Raw genomic sequence first — 21,939 nt, 5'->3', positions numbered from 1 at the left:
AGGGCTGGTAGCCTCTGGTCTTGGCTTGCCAGTGTGGAACCTCTGCCCTTCAAACTAGCTGGGCAAGGGCCTTCAGGGCTGCAGTATTTTTGTCCTGCTGCACCTGGGTAGAGCCTCCGTTCTATTATTGGGGCCTGAGTGGAGAAAGGGAACCCTCTCTGTCTTGGCCTCAATTGCCAGGAATTTAGCCTCTGCTGCAGGAGCTAGGTTGAGAAATGCTGGAGGCCTGCCTCTCCTGGGGAGCTACCATAATCCTTGACTGGGACCTGGGAGGAAAGGATGTCATGTTTTCTTGGCCACATCTGCTGGGAGTGGAGCTTCAGTCATGCTGAGCTGGGGTGGAGGAGGTTGTGGGTCATTGCTCATGTGTCACAGACTCTTACTCTTCTTACTGCAATTTAGATTTCCTTGAATAAATGTTTTTTCATTTGCTCTGTGCCCTTAGGACAATTTCCAGAGAGTTAGAACAGTTGTGTGTGTGTTTTAAAGAATAATCTTGACCAGTTGTGGGTGTTTCATTTGGAAGTGGATCTGCAGAGCTCCTCACGTTGCCATTCAGTAGTGGAACCTCCTTCATCTTTAAAATAACTACATTGTATTCCATTGGAAGGACCGTAGTTTATTTAACTAGTTCCATAGTGATTAACATTTAGGTTACTTAAAATACTTTACCATTAAAAATGATGCTGTAATTAATAATGTTTTGTATATGCTAGTATATCTGTAAGATAAATTTCTTTTTTTTTTTTTTGTGAGGAAGATCAGCCCTGAACTAACACCCGTTGCCAATCCTCCTCTTTTTGCTGAGGAAGATTGGCCCTGGGCTAACACACATGCCCATCTTCCTCCACTTTCTATGGGATGCCGCCACAGCATGGCTTGACAAGCGGTGCGTTGGTGCACGCCCGGGATCCAAACCCCGGGCTGCTGCAGCAGAGCGTGCACACTTAACCGCTACGCCACCAGGCCGGCCCCTGTAAGATAAATTTCAATTGCTGGGTCAAATAGTATGAATATAAATAGCTTTGATAGATGTTGCCAAATTGCCCTCTATTGAGGGCTTCCATCAGTAATACAAGGGAGTCTCTATTTCTTCATACTCTGGCCATCATAGTGTGTTATCAAAAATTTTGGTCTTTGCTAACTTAATTATGTGAAAAATGATTTTAAATATAGTTTTAATTAATATTTTTCCTGTTATGAGTGAAGTTAAGAATCTTTTCATATGCTTATGAGCCCTGCATTTCCTTTTCTGTGCTCTATTTATATCTTTTGTTCATTTTAAAATTGAGATGATGGTCTTTTTCTTATTGCTTTGTAGGAGTTCTTTATATGTGAGGAAAATTAGCCCTTTGCCATGTGAATTGCCAATTGTTTCCTTCAGTATATCCTGTGTCTTTTTACTTTGTTATTTTGGATTTTGTCAATTAGAATTCCTTTTATTTTTATGTGGTCAAATTTATCAGTCTTTTCTTATATGACTTCTAGGTTTGAATCATACTTTGAAGGACATCTCCCCTCCCTGCTCTTAGATTAAAAAAAAAAAACAAGGGCCGGCCCCGTGGCTTAGCAGTTAAGTGCCCGCGCTCCACTACTGGTGGCCCGGGTTAGGATCTTGGGCACCCACCAATGCACCGCTTCTCCAGCCATGCTGAGGCCGCGTCCCACATACAGCAACTAGACGGATGTGCAACTATGACATACAACTATCTACTGGGGCTTTGGGGGAAAAAAAAAACAAAAAAAAAAAGGAGGAGGATTGGCAATAGATGTTAGCTCAGAGTCGGTCTTCCTCAGCAAAAAGAGGAGGATTAGCATGGATGTTAGCTCAGGGCTGATCTTCCTCACAAAAACAAACAAACAAACAAACAAAAAACTTCCACGATTCCTCCTAGTAGTGTTATGGTTAGTTATGGTTTCATTTTTATATTAATTTTTTTATCCATATGGAATTTATTTTGGTGTAAGATGTATCTATGAATCCAACTTATTTATTTCTAAATAGCTACTTATTTATCCTCAAGGATAGGATTGATGTTTTCTTCATCTCTGTATCTCCAGTGCCTAACATAGTTCTTTGCCCATTATAGGTTGTCTGTAAATATTGTTTGAATGAACAATATGGATACTCTACTTCTCTTATCGTATTTAGTACCTACCTTACTATGGTAGATATACCCTAAAATGACCCCCAATTTGTCACACCCTATATAATTCCCTCCTCTGTGACTTGCTTCTAATCCATAGAGTATGGCAAAGGTGATGGTATGTCATTCTCATGATTATGTTGGGTTATATAAGACTCTGTCTCAACCAACTGGAGTGAGAGAAACTCTCCTGCTAGCCTTGAAGAAGCAAATGGCCATGCAGTAAACTGCCTATGGAGAGGGCCATGTGGTAGGGAACTACTGGTGGCCTCTGGGAGCTGAGAGTCTCAATCCTACAACCACAAGAAACTGAATTCTGCCAACAACTGCATGAGCTTGGAAGAGCATCCTGAGCTCCAGATGAGACCACACCTCTGGCCTATACCTTGATTTCAGCCTGGTGGGATCCCAAGCAGAGCACCCAGCTAATCTGTGCTGGGACTCCTGACCCGCAGAAACTATGAGATAATAAATGGGATTGTTTTAAGCTGCTGAATTTGTGCTAACTTGTTACACAGCAATAGAGAACTAATATACTTAAATTGTTGACTCATTTAGAGCTTGTTGTTAATGAATACTTCCAGGTTTTCTTTATATCATTTTAGGTCAGTTCACTCCATCTTATCCTTTTTTTTTTTTTTAATTTTATTTATTTATTTATTTCCCCCCCCAAAGCCCCAGTAGATAGCTGTATGTCATAGCTGCACATCCTTCTAGTTGCTGTATGTGGGACGCGGCCTCAGCATGGCCAGAGAAGCGGTGCGTCAGTGTGCACCGGGGATCCGAACCCGGGCCGCCAGCAGCGGAGCGGGCGCACTTAACCGTTAAGCCATGGGGCCGGCCCCATCTTATCCTTTTGAGGTCAAGTTTTTAAAGTGAATATATGACTTTTTAAATATTTATTACCATTAAATCCCACCTACTTGGTTTGGAATCAGTGTTCTAGCATGTAGATTATTTGATAGGTTTCATCTCCTCTTCTGCAAGTTCTTCCTGGATGGCTTTTTCCTGCCCTTTTCCCCTAATACGCTGTGGGTTGTTCTCTCTTTTGAGATCTAATAGCACTTATTACAGTGCATTGTAATTATCTGCTCACATGCTCATCCTCCCCACTAGAGTGTGAACTTCTTGAAGACAGGGACCTTGACTTTTCACATTTTAGAGCAGTACCTGACATGTAGTAGAAACTCAATAATTCTTTTTATTGTATGAATAAAGTGAAAGAAGAGGTGATCAATAACAGGAAATGTTTCAGAGGACTTAAGCAGAAGATGTCTACAGAAAATATGACTTGAGGTCTCCATGAAAAATTCAAGCCCCCTCTAAGGTGAGTTCTGCCCATATTTTCTCACTTAGGGATAGAGTTTTGAACATAGGCCTCCCTGTGTCCATTGCAGCTTATGGTGACCCCTTCCCTGACCTGTCTGTGCTTGACAGGCACACATACTTCAAGACTGTGATTCTGCACCCAATTACAATGTGTGTGGGTTTTCCCCACACCATCAAGCAATTCTCGGACACCAGCTGGGTGTCCTACAATTCAACACAAATCTGACAGTATCTACCTGGAGATAGCATCAGATCCTACAGGCTCAGTCCTACAAGACTGCCGCCTTCTAACCACTTAAGACGCCAATTCCAAGTCCAGGTTGTCACCTGTGCTTCTGACCTACTGGCTATAGATTGGAGGTTCCAACAACCCCCACCTTGGGTTCGATTAATTTGATAAAGTGGCTCACAGAACTCAGAAAAACATTTTGCTTACTAGATTACCAGTTTGTTATAAAAGACTATAACTCAGGAACAGCCAGATGGAAGAGATGCATAGGGCAAAGTACAGGGAAAGGGCGTGGAGCTTCCATGCCCTCTCAGGGTGCCCCAATCTTCCTGTATCTCCACATGTTCACCAACCTGGAAGCTCTCCGAATCCCGTCCTTTTTGGGTTTTTTTGGAGGATTCATTACAGAGGCAGGATTGATTAAATCTTTGGCCATGGGTGATTGATTCGCCCTCCAGCCCCTTCCCCTCCCCGGAGGTGGGGGGGTGGAACTGAAAGGTCCAACCATCTAATCATGTGGTTGGTTCTCCTGGCAACCAGCTCCCATCCCTAGATGTGGTCTAAAAGTCATCATTAACGTAACAAAAGACAGCTTGATAGCTCCAATCACTTAGGAAATTCCAAGGGTTTTAGGAGCTCTGTGCCAGAAACGGGGCAAAGATCAAATATACATTTCTTATTATAAATCACAATATCACAAAGACTCTCTCGTGGCAGAAACTAATGAAGCCTGAGTATCTGAGTCACAAGTGGGAAAGGCTAAATACACTTCACAGGGTAGGAAATTGTTGCCAGCTCCTCCTCTTTCTTGAATCTATACCCGTGCTTATTTCCTACCTTATGATAGTGAACCCTCCAGAGTTGGGAACTAAATCAAGAAATGTCACCCTCTGAGCACAGTCTATTACTTGCAAGACAGGGACATTCCCCAAGTTTTTATCAAGGAAACCTGAATATCTTCCCTAATCTAAGGAAGACCCCAGAGTAATTCTCAGATCTAATGGAATGTAACCAATGTAAAGAAGTTGATGTTCCATGAGAGGAATAGAAATAATGGAACCAAAAGTGAGAATTTGTGAGCATATCACTAGGCTTGACCTTGAGAGTAGACATAAATTTCTCTGAGTGCAGTAGAGGAATTAATCTAATTATTCTTATTTGATGAAAAATATATCAAAGAATATTCAACTTCCTATTTATTGAAATGTTGTTTATAGTAGTGAAAATCTGGAACAACATACCATAATAGTTATTTTAGGATACTTTAAAAGGCTATTACAGTAGATTTTGAAGAATGTTCAATGGCAAGTATAATAGTTTACTAGAGCTGCCATAACAAAATACCACAGACCGGGCAGCTTAAACAATAGAAACTTATTTTCTCACAGTTCTGGAGGCTAGAAGTCCAAAATCAAAGTGTTGGCAAGTTTGGTTTCTTCTGAGGCCTCTCTCCTCGGCTTGCAGATGGCTGCCTTCTCCCTGTGTCCTCACATGATCTTTTTTCATGTGCACCCATCCCTGGTGTCTCTCTGTGTGTTCAGATTTGTTCTTATAAGGACACTAGTCAGATTGGATTAGGGCCCACCCTAATGGCCTCATTTTAACTTCATCACCTCTTTAAAGGCCATATCTCCAAATACAGGCACATTCTGAGGTACTGGGAGTTAGGGCTTCAACACATGGATTTTGGAGGAAGGTAGTTCAGTTCATACAACAAGGGAAAATTTTTACAATATGAGTAAAAAAAAGGATATAATATTTAGTGTGACCCTAATTGTATAAACACATGCAGAAAAAGACTGGAAGGAAATACTCAAAAATGTTAGCAGTGGTTTTCTTAGGGTTTGGGAGTTATGAATAATTTAAACTTTTTTTCTTCTTCATGCATTTGTCTATTTTCCAAATTTTCTACAATGAATGTGTATTCTATAATGAGAAAAATGCAATAAAAGTTACATTTTTAGGGGCTGGCCCTGTGGCTTACCAGTTAAGTGTGCGCGCTCCGCTGCTGGCGGCCCGGGTTCGGATCCTGGGCACGCACCGACGCATCGCTGCTCCGGCCATGCTGAGGCCGCGTCCCACATACAGCAACTAGAAGGATGTGCAGCTATGACATACAACTATCTAATGGTGCTTTGGGGGAAAAATAAATAAATAAATAAAATTATTAAAATAAAAAAGTTACATTTTTAAAATTTGCTTCTTTTTCCCCTAATTCTGTGACTAAATCAATTTGTCTGTTGCTTGTCATACTGTGGCAGCTGTGTGTTGCTGTGATGCTGAAAGCTATGCCACCGGTATTTCAAATACCAGCAGGGTCACCCATGGTGGACAGGTTTCAGTGGAGCTCCCAAAGTAGACAGACTAGGAAGCAGCACCTGGCCACCCAATTCCGAATATATTGTCCATGTGAATAACAGCAGAGCATTGTCTGATATAATGCCGGAAGGTGAGAGGATGGCGCAAAAAAAGACCTGGCAGGGTTCGCTCTGCTGTACACAGGCTCGCCAGGAGTCGGAATTGACTTGACGGCACTAACAACAAAAATCAACTTGTGTTTAAAATCGGAAGACAAGCAGAGATAAATATAGCAGAATAATTGGTATTAATTGTTAAATGGTAAGTGGCGTTCAGTATAAGTTAAACACTAGTGAGGTTGATTATGTTGATTGGATCTCTTTTGAGTAAAATGATTAAAAACGACTTGTTTTTATGTGTAAAGGAGGTCAAAAGGTACAAATTTACAGTTATAAAATAAATGTCATGGGGCCGGCCCCGTGGCTTAGCGGTTAAGTGCACGCGCTCCGCTACTGGTGGCCCGGGTTCGGATCCCGGGCGTGCACCGACGCACTGCTTCTCTGGCCATGCTGAGGCCGAGTCTCACATACAGCAACTAGAAGGATGTGCAACTATCACATACAACTATCTACTGGGGCTTTGGGGGATAAAAGGAGGAGGATTGGCAATAGATGTTAGCTCAGAGCTGGTCTTCCTCAGCAAAAAGAGGAGGATTACCATGGATGTTAGCTCAGGGCTGATCTTCCTCACAAAAAAAAATAAATAAATAAAATAAAATAAATGTCATGGAGATTGTAATGTATAGCATGGTGACTATAGTTAATAATACTGTTTTGTGTATTTGAAAGTAGCTAGGAGAGTGGATCTTGAAAATTGTCATCACAAGAAAAAAATTTTGTTACTATGTATGGTGACGGATGTTAACTGGACTTATTGTGGTGATCATTTTGCGATATATACAAATATCGAATCATTATGTTGTACTCCTGAAACTAATGTAATGTTATGTCAATTATACCTCAATTGAAAAAAAAAGACTTGTTTTTTTAACCTGAAAACCTGGGGATTAGATTCTAGACTGTAATAACACCACTATTCACTACCCCACAATGAAGCCCTTCTAGAACCTTTCATCTGGCCCCTCCTTTGACATCTAACTGTAAATTCCCATCCTGAGAAGATGTTTAAATTAAAGCACCCACATCGTGTACTTTAGACAGGTATTTTTGTCTTTCTATGGGACCAGACTATAAGAGATGTAAAGCAGGAACCTTGTATTGCTATGGTCTGCCAGGTTGACCCTACTATGATATTCTGTCTCTCTATATGAGCACACAGCTACGAAATGACTGTTTCCAGATACGTTTATCATCACCTCCATTTCTTACACATTAGTATATTTGTGGCTTTTTGTTGCTGTCTTTTAGGGGCTCTTCCCACACAGCTTTCAGCTCTGAAACTTGCATACTTCTGCCTGTTCTCCAGAGGGAACTGGTTCATCCAACTCTATCACTCACCCTTGGGTGCATTTTCTCTTATCTAGTTTTGAAAGGTCCTTGGATTATACTGGCAAACTTGCAGCATCTGTAATTAAGGGGACATAATCTAGGTGAAGGGCAACGTGGTTTTCATTAGAGGGTTAGCATTCCTAATATTAAGAGTTTATTAAAAGGCTAATAAGTAGGCATATAGATGAGAAACTAGTGGATGGAATCTAATTAAACTTCTAAAAACTTTTTGAGAAGCTTTTATATCAAAGGTAATTAAAAGTAAATATCCGGGCCGGCCCCGTGGCTTAGCAGTTAAGTGCACGCGCTCTGCTGCCGGCGGCCCAGGTTCAGATCCCGGGTGTGCACCGAGGCACCGCTTCTCCAGCCATGCTGAGGCCATGTCCCACATACAGCAACTAGAAGGATGTGCAGCTATGACATACAACTATCTACTGGGGCTTTGGGGGAAAAATAAATAAATAAAAATTATAAAAAAAAAAAGTAAATATCCTTTTTTCTCCTCATAAAGACCAGCAACTAAGCAAGATATCAGATGCTGGGGTTAGAAGAGGAATAAAATGATCTCTACATTTGAGAAGGCCTGTCTAGTTGAGTAAGCCAAAAATATGAACACAATTATTCTTTTATGTAAGAAGGGCTGTGTTAGATATGTAAACAGAAGAACAAGAGATTAACACTACCTGGGAAGTAGGAGAAATGGCTTCACCAAAGTGGTATCTGAGATGGGACTTCGTAGTAGATGTTAAGGTTTTAAGGAGTCAATACATAATGCCCCCTTTTCACCTTCATAGTTTCTAACCAATTGAGAAATAAGGCACAGGAGATCAAATAAGTACATGGAGATCAAAATGTCAGCATTCTTACTGATGAAACTGTTGAGGGGACATGCCTTTAGATCTGTAGCCAAGTGGGCCTGTTAAACACTCTGCCCTCAATGAGAGACTTACCTAGTTGGGCAACCTAGGCCACCCTCACAGCAAATCAGAATGCACCCTCTCTGCAGGCAGGATGGCTTCAAAAGTGGGAATCCAGGAAGACCTGAGCCATACATACCCAGTACCTTGTCTCAAAGTCATTAGTCAGGTTAGTCAATTTTCTTCCTAGATAGGAGTAGTGAGAAGGCAGAAAGAGAAAAGAGGTCACTCCGTAACAGGAGACATTTGCCTGCTCTGACCTGTGGAGACCCGCCCCTCTCTGTCAGATACAGTTCTCTTGGGACTGTGCATAAGAGTTCCACTCTACCCTTGAGTGCAGAGGTGGGCACATGACCCAGGCTTGACCACTCATGGTACCCTATAGCCCTGGAGTGGGCACAGGTCTCAAGTAGGGCTAGCCAGAGTCATCATATGAGATTGACATATGGACAAAGACACTGAGGTCTTGAGAGTTTTTCTTGGATCATAGCTGTAAGGATATACCATATATATATATATATATCACAAGCTGCTACATGGAGAGAACCTGTGGAAGGAAATAAGCAGAGAAGAACAGAGCAGAGAGAGAGGGAGCCCTGATAACATTGTTTGAACCCTGTTCATAAAATGAGATCTTTCCTTGCACTTCCCTATTAGCCAATATATTTCCTTTTTTTGCTTATACTAGTTTGAGTTGGATTTCTGTCACTTGTAATAAAAAAAATAGGCCTGCGTAATACAGTCTTGAAACATAAGTAGACATTTTTTTTTTGATGAGGAAGACCAGCCCTGAGCTAACATCTATTGCCAATCCTCCTCCTTTTGTCCCCCAAACCCCGTAGATAGTTGTATGTTATAGTTGCACATCCTTCTAGTTGCTGTATGTGGGACACCGCCTCAGCATGGCCAGAGAAGCAGTGTGTCGGTGCGCGCCCGGGATCCGAACCCGGGCCGCCAGTAGAGGAGCACGCGCACTCAACTGCCAAGCCACAGGGCCAGCCTCCAAGTAGACATTTTTAAGCTAAGAAAGGAAGGGCATTTTGGATGAGAGACACAGCATGGGCAAAAGCTGTTCAGTTGTGGATAACATAATGCCAAAAAATGAGAAAATTAAAAATGAAAGAAAACATCTTATGTGGAGCAATGTTGTAAACATCTATTCCTAAGAAAAGAATTAAAAAAATATATAAATAAAAGGACATTTTCTTTTTTCTTTCTTTTTTTTTTTGTGAGGAAGATTGGCCCTGAGCTAACATCCATGCCCATCTTCCTCTATTTTGTGTGTGGGACGCTGCCACAGCATGGCTTGATGAGTGGTGCGTAGGTCAGTGCCCAGGATCTGAACCTGCGAACCCTGGGTCCCAAAGCAGAGCTCGTGAACTTAACCACTATGCCACCGGGCCAGCCCCAGGGCATTTTCTTAATGTGGTAAAGAGGATGCCAAACCAATAGTCACCGTATACTTACTCAACCTTTTAAATTGGAAATAAAATAAGGATGCCTGTTATCGCCATTATTATTTAATGTTGTCTTGCGTGTTCTGGCTAGTGCAATAAGATTTGAAATAGAAATAAGAGGAATCAATATTTGAAAAGAAGAGACAAAAATATTACTTGCAGATGATGTGGTTGTATGCCTCAGTATTCCCCAGATAAGAAAAATATACTAAAATCAGTAGCAATCGTGTACACTGTAAATAACCAGTTAGAAAATACAATGAAAGAGATCCTATGCATGATAGTAAGAAAAATACGTATAATATTTTTAAATGAACTCAATGAGAAATATGTATGACCTAAGAAAAACTACAAAACTTAACTGAGAAATATAAAATGACTTTAATAAAAAGATGTCTTTTGTTTCTAGATAGAAAAACTATATATAAGAATATTAGTTTTCTTAAAATGAATTTGTGAATTTATTGTGATTCCATTTAGAATGTCAACAAAACTTTTCTTGAAACTCAATACAGTCAGTTCTGCTGTAAGCAACATATGCATTTCCAAATATCACCCAGCTGTGCAAAATTGTGCAATAAAAGCCACATGACTTATGGGTAAGATGGGGTAAGAGGCACAACACTAAAAATCTTTGTCAGTGACACAAAAAAGATAGGAAGTTAATAAAAATGGTCACAGTTTAATACATGTTAAATGATAAGAAATACATGAATACCACAATAAATTTGGCCCCCTACCTGGAAAAAGACCTAAAATTTGCTTGTGGAAGTGGGCATTGAATAGTTCTAGCTTGTGAATTATTGTGAAGTGGTGGAAAGAGAGCTAGAATTTGAGGGAAAGTTGTAACTCCGGATGTGGATGGGTGTGACTCACAGCACACGTGGTGAACTGATGTAGCTGGTGGATGTCTGCAGTCTATGCATGTGTTTATTATGTGTATTCCTGCACAGCTTGGTTTATCTGGGTGCAATTTTCTGCATTCGTTTACTGTTTCCACAGACGAAATTACACGTAAGCCAAGGCAAAATTCACATTCTGCTCAAATTTTGTCTGATATATCAATCGCTTTGGAACAAATTCTCATTTTCAAAGCAAGCATTATAGCAGAAATGATTGTAAAATGACTGTTTTGCTTTGAAAAATAAACTGCTTAGAGTACTTTGTAAAGGGAGCAAGTCTTGCCTTAACAAATGTTAAAATATGGTAAAGCACCTATTATTTAAAATATTGTGCTGGGAAAAGAAACTAGAAACCACATAAATGTGCATAAATAGGGGACTGGTTAAATGAATTATGGGCCATTCATTCTGTGGAACACTAGACAGCCATTTAAAAGGGGGTGAAGGGGGTCCATGAGTACTGATCTGGAAAGCAATCCAAAATATATTTTTAGAAAGAAATGTAAAGAGTCGAAGAATATGTATAATATAATCATATTTATATTTTTAAAAGGATGTATGTGTTTATGTTATGCATACATTTTCTTTTTTGTGTGTGTGTGAGGAAGACCAGCCCTGAGCTAACATCCATGCCAATCTTCCTCTTTTTACTGAGGAAGACTGGCCCTGAGCTAACATCTGTGCCTATCTTCCTCCACTTTATATGGGACACCGCCACAACATGGCCTGACAAGCGGTGCATCAGTGCACGCCCGGGATCCGAGCCCGGGATCCGAACCCGGGCTGTCAGCAGCAGAGCGCGTGCACTTAACCGCTACGCCACGGTGCCAGCCCCTGCATACATTTTCTTGTATAGGCATGGAATCTGGAAGAAAGCAAAAGAAACTGTTAACAGGATATCACATGGGGTGGGAATGGATTTTTACTTTATTTCTGTTTCTCTCCCTCTCTCTCTCTCATGAACATGTTTTGCTTTTGTAATTTTTAAATTAAAAATTAAATTTAATGTGCTGACATAAAAGTAGACATAGATCAATGGAAAAATAGAAAATCCAGAACGATATGCTAGTATAGTTAAGAATTTACTATATGATAAAGTAGGCATCATCAAACAGTCGAGAAAAGAATGACTAATGAATTATATTACTATTTGTATTTTGTATTTGTAGATTTATATTTTGACAAAAATTCAAATTATTATTTATTCAAATTATTTATAGATATATAATATATATATCACATTTCATACACCTAAGTAAATTCCAAATGGATTACAGAGTTAAGTAGAAAAAGCGATATCATCTATAAAAGGGTGATCATTTTTAAACTTTTAATTTTTAAAGAATTCAAACATATGGATAATTTGAGTAGTATAATTAATACCCATCTACTTTTCACCTAGATTCACCAGTTGTCAGCATTTGCCACTTTACTTTCTCTCTCTCCCTCTACACACATTCTCATGTGCAGGCATGTGCGCACACACATACGTACATTATTTTTGCCGAACCATTTGTGGGTTCATGACTCTTTATCCTAAGTACTCAGCGTATATCTGCTAAGAACAAGGACATTCTCCTACATAACCTCAATACCATTATCTTGCTCAAGAAATTAATATCGATACAATGTCATCACCTAACACACAGTCCACATTCAGATTTCCCCAATAGTCCCAATAATGTCCTTTATAGCTGTTTTTTTTTTTTTAATTTCAATCAAAGTTCCAGTTGAGGAATATGCACTTTATAATGTTATGTCTCTTTAGTCTCCTTTAATCTAAAATAGTCCCCCTACCTTTTTTTTTCTTTTGTCTTTCAAGACATTTGCAGAGTTCTGGCTAGTTGTCTTTTGTCTTGTAGAATATCTCACAATCTGGGTTTGTCTGATAACTACCTCATGACTTGATTCAGGTTAAAATTTTTTGGCAAAAATATGTCATGGATGATACGTACTTCTCATTACATCACATCTAGAGGCACTTGATGTCAGTTTCTCCCATTATTTGTGATGCTAAGTTTCATCATTTATTTAAGGTGGTTCCCCCCAGATCTCTTCACTGTAAAGGTTCTGTTGTAGGCAGAATTTTGGACCCCATGGCCTTCTGTCCCCGTGAATGTGTTACATTACATGGTGAAAAAAACTTTGCAGATATGATTAAGGTTACCAATCCTTAAAATAGGGAGATTGTCTTGGATTATCTCAGTGGGCCCAATGTAATTACATGAGTCCTTAAAAGTAGAAGAGGGCAAGCAAGTCAGAGAGATTCAAAGCAGGAGGATGATTTGATGCATTGTGGCTTGGAGATGGAGAAGACCACACATTAAGGAAATGGGGACCTCAGTCCTACAACTGCATGGAGCTAAATTCTGCCAACAACTTGAATGAGCTTGGAAGTGGTTCTTTCCCAGAACATCTAAAAAGGAATGCAGATACTTTGATTTTATCCCTGTGAGTCCCTGAGCAAGGAATCCAGCCATGCAGTGCCAGACTTCTGACCTACACAAAGTGTGGAATAATAAATTTGTGTTGTCTTAAGCCAATAAGTTTGTAGTAATTTGTTATGGCAGAAATAGAAAACTAATACAGTAGTTTGGAATTAATATGTAATCTGTGGGGTGGTACGTTGAGACCATGTGAATATCCTGTTTCCCAACACTCAAGGATCATCTATTGATTATCCTTGTCTGAATCAGTTATTACTTTGGTGAGTGCAAAATTGTGATTTTCTAATTCTAGAATTTCTTGTAGATTTATTAGCTGCTGTTCTATAAAGAAGAGCTTCTCTCCACCTTTCTAAAGTATCACTGTGAACTTAAGAATTCTTTTAAAATTCAGCGTATTATCCAATACTCTTAATATTCTTTTGAAATTAAGATTGACAACTTTGAACATGAAATTTCAAAAATTGATTATATTCATATTCTATGACTCAGCAAGTCCACTGCTAGGTTTATACCCAACAGGAATGTACACGTGGTCAGCAAATAATACGTAGTAGAATGTTCACAGCAGCATCGTTTGTAGTAGCTAAAACCTGGAAACTAACCAAAAGTCTATCAACAAGGTAGAAAGGAATAAATTGTGACATATTCCCACAAAGGAATACTATACAGCTGAGAATGAATGATCTATGATGATGCACAACGATATAGATGAATCTTGGGGCCGGCCTGTGGCATAGCGGTTAAGTGTGTGCGCTCCGCTGCTGGCCGCCCGGGGTTTGGATCCCGGGCACGCACTGACGCACCACTTGTCAGGCCATTCTGTGGCAGTGTCCCACATAAAGTGGAGGAAGATTGGCACAGATGTTAGCTCAGGGCCAGTCTTCCTCAGCAAAAAGAGGAGGATTGGCATAGATGTTAGCTCAGGGCTGATCTTCCTCACACACACACGCAAAAAATGGATGAATCTCAAAAAGTTAATGTTGGGGCCGGCTGGGTGGCATAGTGGTTAGGTTCGCATGCTCTGCTTCAGTGGCCTGGGGTTCACAGGTTCAGATCCTGGGCGTGGACCTGTGCACCACTTATCAAGCCATGCTGGGGCAGCGTCCCATATAAAGTAGAGGAAGATGGGCATGGATGTTAGCCCAGGGCCAATCTTCCTCAGCAAAAAGAGGAGGATTGGCAACAGATGTTAGCTCAGGGCTAATCTTCCTCACATACACACACAAAAAAGTTAATGTTGAATGAACTTCCCTAATCTGGTAAAGGGTGTCTACAAAAAACCTACAGCTGACTTCACACTTAATGGTGAAAAACTGAATGCTTTCCCCCTATGATCAGGAACAAGACAAGGATGTCTACTCTCACTACTTCTATTCAACATTGCACTGGAAGTTTGAGCTAGAACAATTAAGCAAGGAAAAGAAATAAAAGACACCCAGATTGGAAAGGAAAAAGTAAACTATCTCTATTTGCAGATGACATGATCTTGTATATAGAAAGTCCTAAGGAATCTATTAAAACACTATTAGAGCTAATAAGCGAGTTCAGCCAGGTTGCAGGGTACAAGATCAATATACAAATATCAATTATATTTTTATAGGAGCAATGAACAAACCAAAAATGAAATTAAGAAAACAATTCCATTTATAATATCATCAAAAAGAATAATATACTTAGGAATAAATTTATCAAATGAAGTGCAAAACTTACACCCTGAAAACTACAAAATATTGTTGGCAGAAATTAAAGAAGACCTTAAAAAATAGAAAGACATCCCATGTTCATGGATCAAAAGACCTGATATTTTTAAGATGGCAATACTCCCCAAATTGATCTATGGATTTAAGGAAATACCCATCAAAATTCCAGCAGTCTTCTCTGCAGAAATTGACAAGCTAATTAATCCTAAATTTCATATGGAAATTCAACGGACCTAGAATATTCAAAACAATCTTGAGAAAAGAAGAACAAAGTTAGAGGGCTCACATTTTCTAATTTCAAAACTTACTACAAATCTACAGTAATCAAGACAGTGTGGTACTGGCATAAGGACAGACATATATGTCAATGGAATAGAATTGAGAGTCCAGAAATAAACCTTCATATTTGTGGTCAATTGATTTTTGACAAGGGTGCCAAGACAATTCAGTGGGGGAAAGAATAGTCTTTTCAATAAATGGTATTGGGACACTTAATATCCATATGCAAAAGAATGTATTTAGACCCCTAACTCACACCATGTAGTACAAAAATTAACTTGAAATAGATCAAAGACCTAAATATAAGAGGTAAAAACCACAAAACTCTTAGAGGGAAACATAGGTATAAATCTTTGTGAGCATGGATTAGGCAATGATTTCTTACATATGACACTTAAAGCAGAAGCAATCAAAGAAAAAATAGATAAATTAGACCTCATCAAAGTTAAAAACTTTTGGGCATCAAAAGATACTATGAAGCTAGTGAAAAGACAGCCCATAGAATGGAGAAAAATATTAGCAAATCTTATCTCTGATAAGGGTCTAGTGTCTAGACTATAAAGAACTCTTAAAACTCAACAATAAAAAGACAACCCAATTAAAAATGAATAGAGGATTTGAATATATTTTTCTCCAAAGAAGACATCCAAATGGCCAATAAGCACGTGAGAAGATGCTCAACATCATTAGTCGTTAGCAAAATGCAGATAAAAACCACAGTAAGATACTACTTCACACTTACTAGGATGGCTATGATCAAAAATATGGATTATAACAAGTATTGGTGAGAATGTGGAGTAATTGGAAGCCTCATACACTGCTGATGGGAATGTAAAGCAGTGCAGCCTTTGTGGAAAACAGTCTGGTAGTTTCTCAAAAGGTTAAGCATAGAGTTACCATATGACCTAGCAATTCCACTCCTAGGTATGTACTCAAAAGAATTTAAAACATATGTCCACAGAAAAACTTGTACACTAATGTTCATAGCAGCATTATTCATAACAGCCAAAAAGAAAATAGAAACAATCCAAATGCCCATCAGCTGATGAATGAATAAGTAAAATGTGGTATTTCCAGACAACGGAACATTATTTGGCAATAAAGAGAAATGAAGTACATATACGTGGTACAACATGGATGATCCTTGAAAAAATTATGCTAAATGAAAGAAGCCAGTTCATAAAAGACCACATACTGTATGATTCTATTTATGTGAAATATCCAGAATAAGCAAATTTATAGAGAACAAAAGTAGAATTCTGGTTGCCTAGGGCTGGGATAAGGGAGTTGGGAGGAAATGGGAAATGACTGGGAATGGGAACAGAGTTTCTTTTTGGGATGATGAAAATGTTCTAAAATTGATAGTGATGGATGCATAACTCTGTGACTATACTAAAAACTACTGAATTGTACACCTTAAAGGGCTGAATTTTATGGTATGTGAATTTTCTCTCAATTAACAAAAGATTACATACAGTATGATTCCATTTATATGAAGTAGAAAAAAGTCTAGGCTATTAGAAGTCAGGACAGAGATTACCCTTGTTGGAGGGGGTGGTGAGTAGTAACTGGAAGGAAGCATGAAGGAGATTTCTGGGATACTGATAATGTTTTGTTTCTTGACGTGGGTGCTTTTACATGGCTGTGTTCATTTTGTGAACATCTGTTGAACTGTTTATGATACCAGTGTGCACATTTTTCTGTGTATATCATACCTCAATAAAAAGTTTTAAAAATTTAAACTTTGTAAATAAAAGCAACAAACACTGGAAAATATTTGAATCAAATATTACAGAAGAAAGGTTAATATTTATGTAAAGAATTCATTCTATTCAGTAAAGTTGCAGGATACAAAATTAACATACAAAAATCAGTACCATTTCTATACGCTAACAATGAATGTTCTGAAAAAGAAATAAAGAAATTGATCCCTTTTACAATAGCATCAAAAACAAATACTTAAAATAAATTTGACTAAGGAGGTGAAAGATCTCCACTATGAAAACTATAAGACATCGATGAAAGAAATCAAAGAAGACACAAATAAATGGAAAGATATCTCATGTTCATGGATTGGAAGAATTAATATTGTTAAAATGTCAATACTACCAAAAGCCATTTATGGATTCAATGCAATCCCTACCAAGATTCTGATGTCAATTTTTACTGAAGTAGAAAAAACACCACTAAAATTTATATAGAACTACAAATGACCCTGAAGAGCCAAAAAAATGCTGAGAACAAAGAACAAAGCCAGAGGCATCACATTTCCCCATTTCTAGCTATACTATAATGCTATAGTCATCAAAACAGTATGGTACTGGCATAAAAACAGACAAGTAGACCAATGGAATGGAACTGAGAGCCCAGAAATAAACCCAAGCATACACAGTCAACTAATATTTGACAAGGCAGTCTTTTCAATAAATGGTGCTGGGATAACTGGATATTTACATGTACAAGAATGAAACTGGACCTATATCTTACACCACTCATAAAAATTAACTCATAATGGATTAAAGACTTAAATGTAAGACCTGAAACCATGAAACTCCTAGAGGAAAACGTAAGAATAAAGCTCCCTGACATGGGTCTTGCTAAGCATTTTTTGGATACGACATCTAAAGCACAAGTAACAAAATCAAGAATAAACAAGTTTGATTACGTCAAACTACAAAGCTTCTGCACAGCAAAAGAAATCATCAACAAAGTGAAAAGACAACCTACAGAATGGGAGAAAATATTTGCAAACCATATATCTGATAAGGGGCTATATCCAAAATATACAAAGAACTCATACAACTCAATAGCAAAAAAAACAAATAACCCAATTAAAAAATGGGGAAAGGAACTGAATAGACATTCCTCCAAAGAAGATATATGAAAGACCATGAAAAAATGCTCAATATCGCTGGTCATTAGGGAAATGCAAATTAAAACCACAATGAGATATCACCTCATACCTGTCAGAATGGCCATCATCAAAAAGACAGGATGCTGGTAAAGACGTGGAGAAAAGGGAATGCTTGTGCACTGTTGGTGGGATTGTAAATTGGTACAGTCACTATGGAAAATGGTATGGAGGATCCTCAAAAAATTAAAAACAGAACTGCCATATGATCCAGCAATTCCACTTCTGAGAATATATCCAAAAGAATGAAAGCACTAACTTGAAAAGATATCTGCACCCCCATGTTCATAGTAGCATTATTTACAGTAGCCAAGACATGGAAACAACCTAAGTGTCCATAGATGAATGAGTGGATAAAGAAGTTGTGGTATATATATACAATGGAATATTATTTAGCCATAAAAAATGAGGAAATCCTATCATTTGTGACAACGTGGATGGACCTTGAAGGTATTATGCTAAGTGAAATAAGTCAGATAGAGAAACACAAATGCTGTATGATCTCATTTATATGTGGAATCTAAAAAAAAACCCAAAAAACAAACTCATAGAAAAAGAGATCAGACTTGTGGTTACCAGAGGTGGAGGGTGAGAAGAAAGGAAATTGGAGGAAGGTGGTGAAAGGGTGCAAACTTCCAGTTATAAGATAAATAAGTACTAGGGATGTAATGTACAGCATGATGATTATAGTTAACACTGCTGTGTGGTATACATGGAAGTTGTTAAGAGAGTAAATCCTATGAGTTCTCATCACAAAGGAGAAAATTTTTTTCCTTTTTTCTTTTCTTCTTTCTTTTCTTTTTTTTGTATCTATAGGAGAAGATGGATGTTAAGCTGAACCTATTGTGGTAATCGTTTCACAATATATGTAAATCAAACCATCATGCTGTATACCTTAAACTTATACAGTGATGTATGTCAATTATTTCTCAATAAAACTGGAAAAAAATTATTATAATTTATAAGGAAAGGATCAAAACTCAAATAAGTAAGTTGGAAAAAGAAAAGCTATGAATAAACAATTTCCAAAAGAAATATTCATTATAAACAGAATGATCTTCTTTCTACTTCTATGTTATTTTATTAGCAAATAACTTGTTTAAATGATAGCTATGCTGGTGAGATTGTGGTAAAGCTGGTTTACTCTAACATGGCTGATAGCACAAAAATCCTTTGGTGAAGCACTGTAACAAGTACCAAAGTTTATAAATATGTTCATTATCTTTGACCCAATAATCCCACTCCTGGGAATGAAGCCTAAGAAAGTAATTCAACTAAATAGAGACATTGTATTAATGAAGGTGTTTCTTAGAATAAAAGAAAGCTGGAAAAAACCTGAATAAATGTTTAAATGGTTAAATAAATAATGGTACATCAGTGCTATGGAATATTATGCAATCACTAACAATGATGATTTTGAATACCAGTAGTAATTTGAAAAAATATTTGATCATGAAAAAAGGAGAAAGCAAAATTATATGATTTATATATATATATATACAAAGACCATAACAGAGCATGCAAAAACACAAATAGTTGGTTTGATAGGAATTATGTGTGACTTTTTTTGCAGTTTTCATTAGTGTTAAATTGTTTTATAATAAAAACAAACAAAACTATTCAATGTTTTGCACCTGGTCATCGTACAACAAGAAAGGGATATTAGAGTTGGAGAAAGTCCATAATGATACAGGACACCGTGGAACTTCTGGAAAGATAAAAGCTGAGGAAGGAAATATGTTTGAATTCTACAAATTCATGAAAGGGATGGCTAGGTGGATGAAAATAGTTGTTCACAAAATCTTGGAATGCTAGAAGTGGAGGGCACCTCCTGATGCTTCTAATTAAGTTTTTATTGAATAATTGAGTGCCTATTAAGTCTACTGTTAGACTTGACTGGTGTGAGTTTATGACCAATGATAAGAATTACTGTTTACAGATTGGGTAATAAATTTACTCCAAGAAGGAGTCGTCCGTTATTCAACCTTATCTTCCACTGCAGCCTAACAAACACTGCACTTGATATGCTGGTCTCTACATGGGCTCCTGGCTTTACTTCATGCCTCTTTGTGGGTCCAGAGCTCATCCACCCTTTGTCCTTCAAGTCCTGCCGACTACCTCCTCAACGCCTTACAAATTAAAAGATCTTCTTTATATGTTCTAGTCTGTACTGATGACTTCTTTCCCTGAATATTTACAACACCAATTTGTCAACTAATCTCATAATCAAATCGATCACTTAATCTAAGCAACCAAATCATCATCATACACACTAACATATTATTCTGAATATGTAGCAGGTTTTTATTGAATACTTCCCATGTGCCAGGCAGGAAGAAGAGTTGACTTTATAATCTCATCTAAGAATCTCAACAACCCTGTGAAATGTGTATATTATATCCAGAAACTGAGGTTCAGAGATGTTAGATAATTTGCTGAAGCCCACAGTGGCTGATTTAACCTAGGTCTAACTCCCAAGACTGCACTCTTAAGCACTCTGTAATATTGTTTCAATTGTATCGGGTGTGTTTTCTTTTCCTAACTAGATTTTTAAGACTAGGAGGGGAAAGATTTTATTTTATGTTTCTTTTGTAGTCTCTTCATTGCTACACTAGCTGTTATACACAGTTAGTGCTTAATAAATACGTAAAGAATGCCAAAATGGAGCTGTATTTATCTGAAAATACCAATTACTACTTCAAAAAAGATTTAGATTTTAGACAGATTCTTGGGTGACATATTCATAATGGATAATTTAAAGGAAACAAGGATATTTGGGTCCATCCTTAATTCCTGAGACATCTTGGTGGAAGAGAACCACACCTTCACAACTCTTGTTGCTCCATTGTGACTGATTGGGCTGGGTGGGATTATGGGTCTGACACCCAGTGTGATCATTCTTTGATTCTTTGGCTCCTCTTCAGTTTCCCAGAAACTCCTAGCTTAAAAGGGGCTGTCTTGATGCTGATGCTCCTCCCTGTTTGGCTTTGCTTGCCACCACACCTCCTCTTCTTGTGCATTTACATTAGGTATGGTACCTATGGGAGGCAGGCTTCGAAGTCCAGTAGGCCAGGTTTTATCAGTAAAGTGGTCAACACATAATTATGGTATGATGTCAGGCAAGTCATGCCTCTGAGCCTCAGCTTACTCATCAGTAAAATGGAATTAAATAAGCTCCCTCCTCCAATATTTCAATATTGTCCAAATTTCATATTTAATAGTTTAACAGGGGCTGGCCCCGTGGCTTAGCCGTTAAGTGCCTGTGCTCTGCAGCTGGCGGTCGTGGTTCGGACCCCGGGCGCGCACCAACGCACTGCTTCTTCAGCCATGTTGAAGCCGTGTCACACATACAGCAACTAGAAGGATGTGCATCTATGACATACAACTATCTACTGGGGCTTTGGGGGGAAAAAAGTAAATAAAAATTAAAAAAAATAGTTTAACATTTAGAGGAAGCTAAAGATACACTACGGAGAGATTGGGGCCTAGAAATCTAGATGGGATTAATTATCTGTGTAGAGGTGATGATTGAAATCATCTTCCATTCTCTTGCTAACTGCATTAGAAACACCCACAGTTGAGGGTGAGAGCTGAGGGGTGGGAGTCAGGTGGCTGCCAATAATCTGATATGGTCTTTGGGAAAGATTTCAGGGGTGGGGGAACCTCGTGTAGAAAAGAAAGCTAAGGAAGACTGAGGGAGAGTGAGTTGAAGACTCCCTGTGCTGTTTTCCACTCCACCTCTTATCCCCCTCCCCCACACCCGCCAATCACTGATTCCGACTATCAAGGCACAAAGGTAGAAAATCCCAGGGGGT

General features: G+C 38.5%; 1 protein-coding gene across 1 annotated transcript in view; it reads left to right on the top strand.

Moving 5' to 3' along the window:
- SNX12 (sorting nexin 12) overlaps positions 1-21,939 on the top strand; it is a 203,324-nt gene that overhangs the window by 138,369 nt on the left and 43,016 nt on the right. The gene's annotated exons all lie outside the window — the stretch shown is intronic.

This window comes from Diceros bicornis, chromosome X, assembly GCF_020826845.1.
Source record: "Diceros bicornis minor isolate mBicDic1 chromosome X, mDicBic1.mat.cur, whole genome shotgun sequence".
Classification (NCBI taxonomy): Eukaryota; Metazoa; Chordata; class Mammalia; order Perissodactyla; family Rhinocerotidae; genus Diceros; species Diceros bicornis.
The sequence above is the reverse complement of the archived record's forward strand: the minus strand, read 5'-3'. Positions and strand labels throughout refer to the sequence as shown.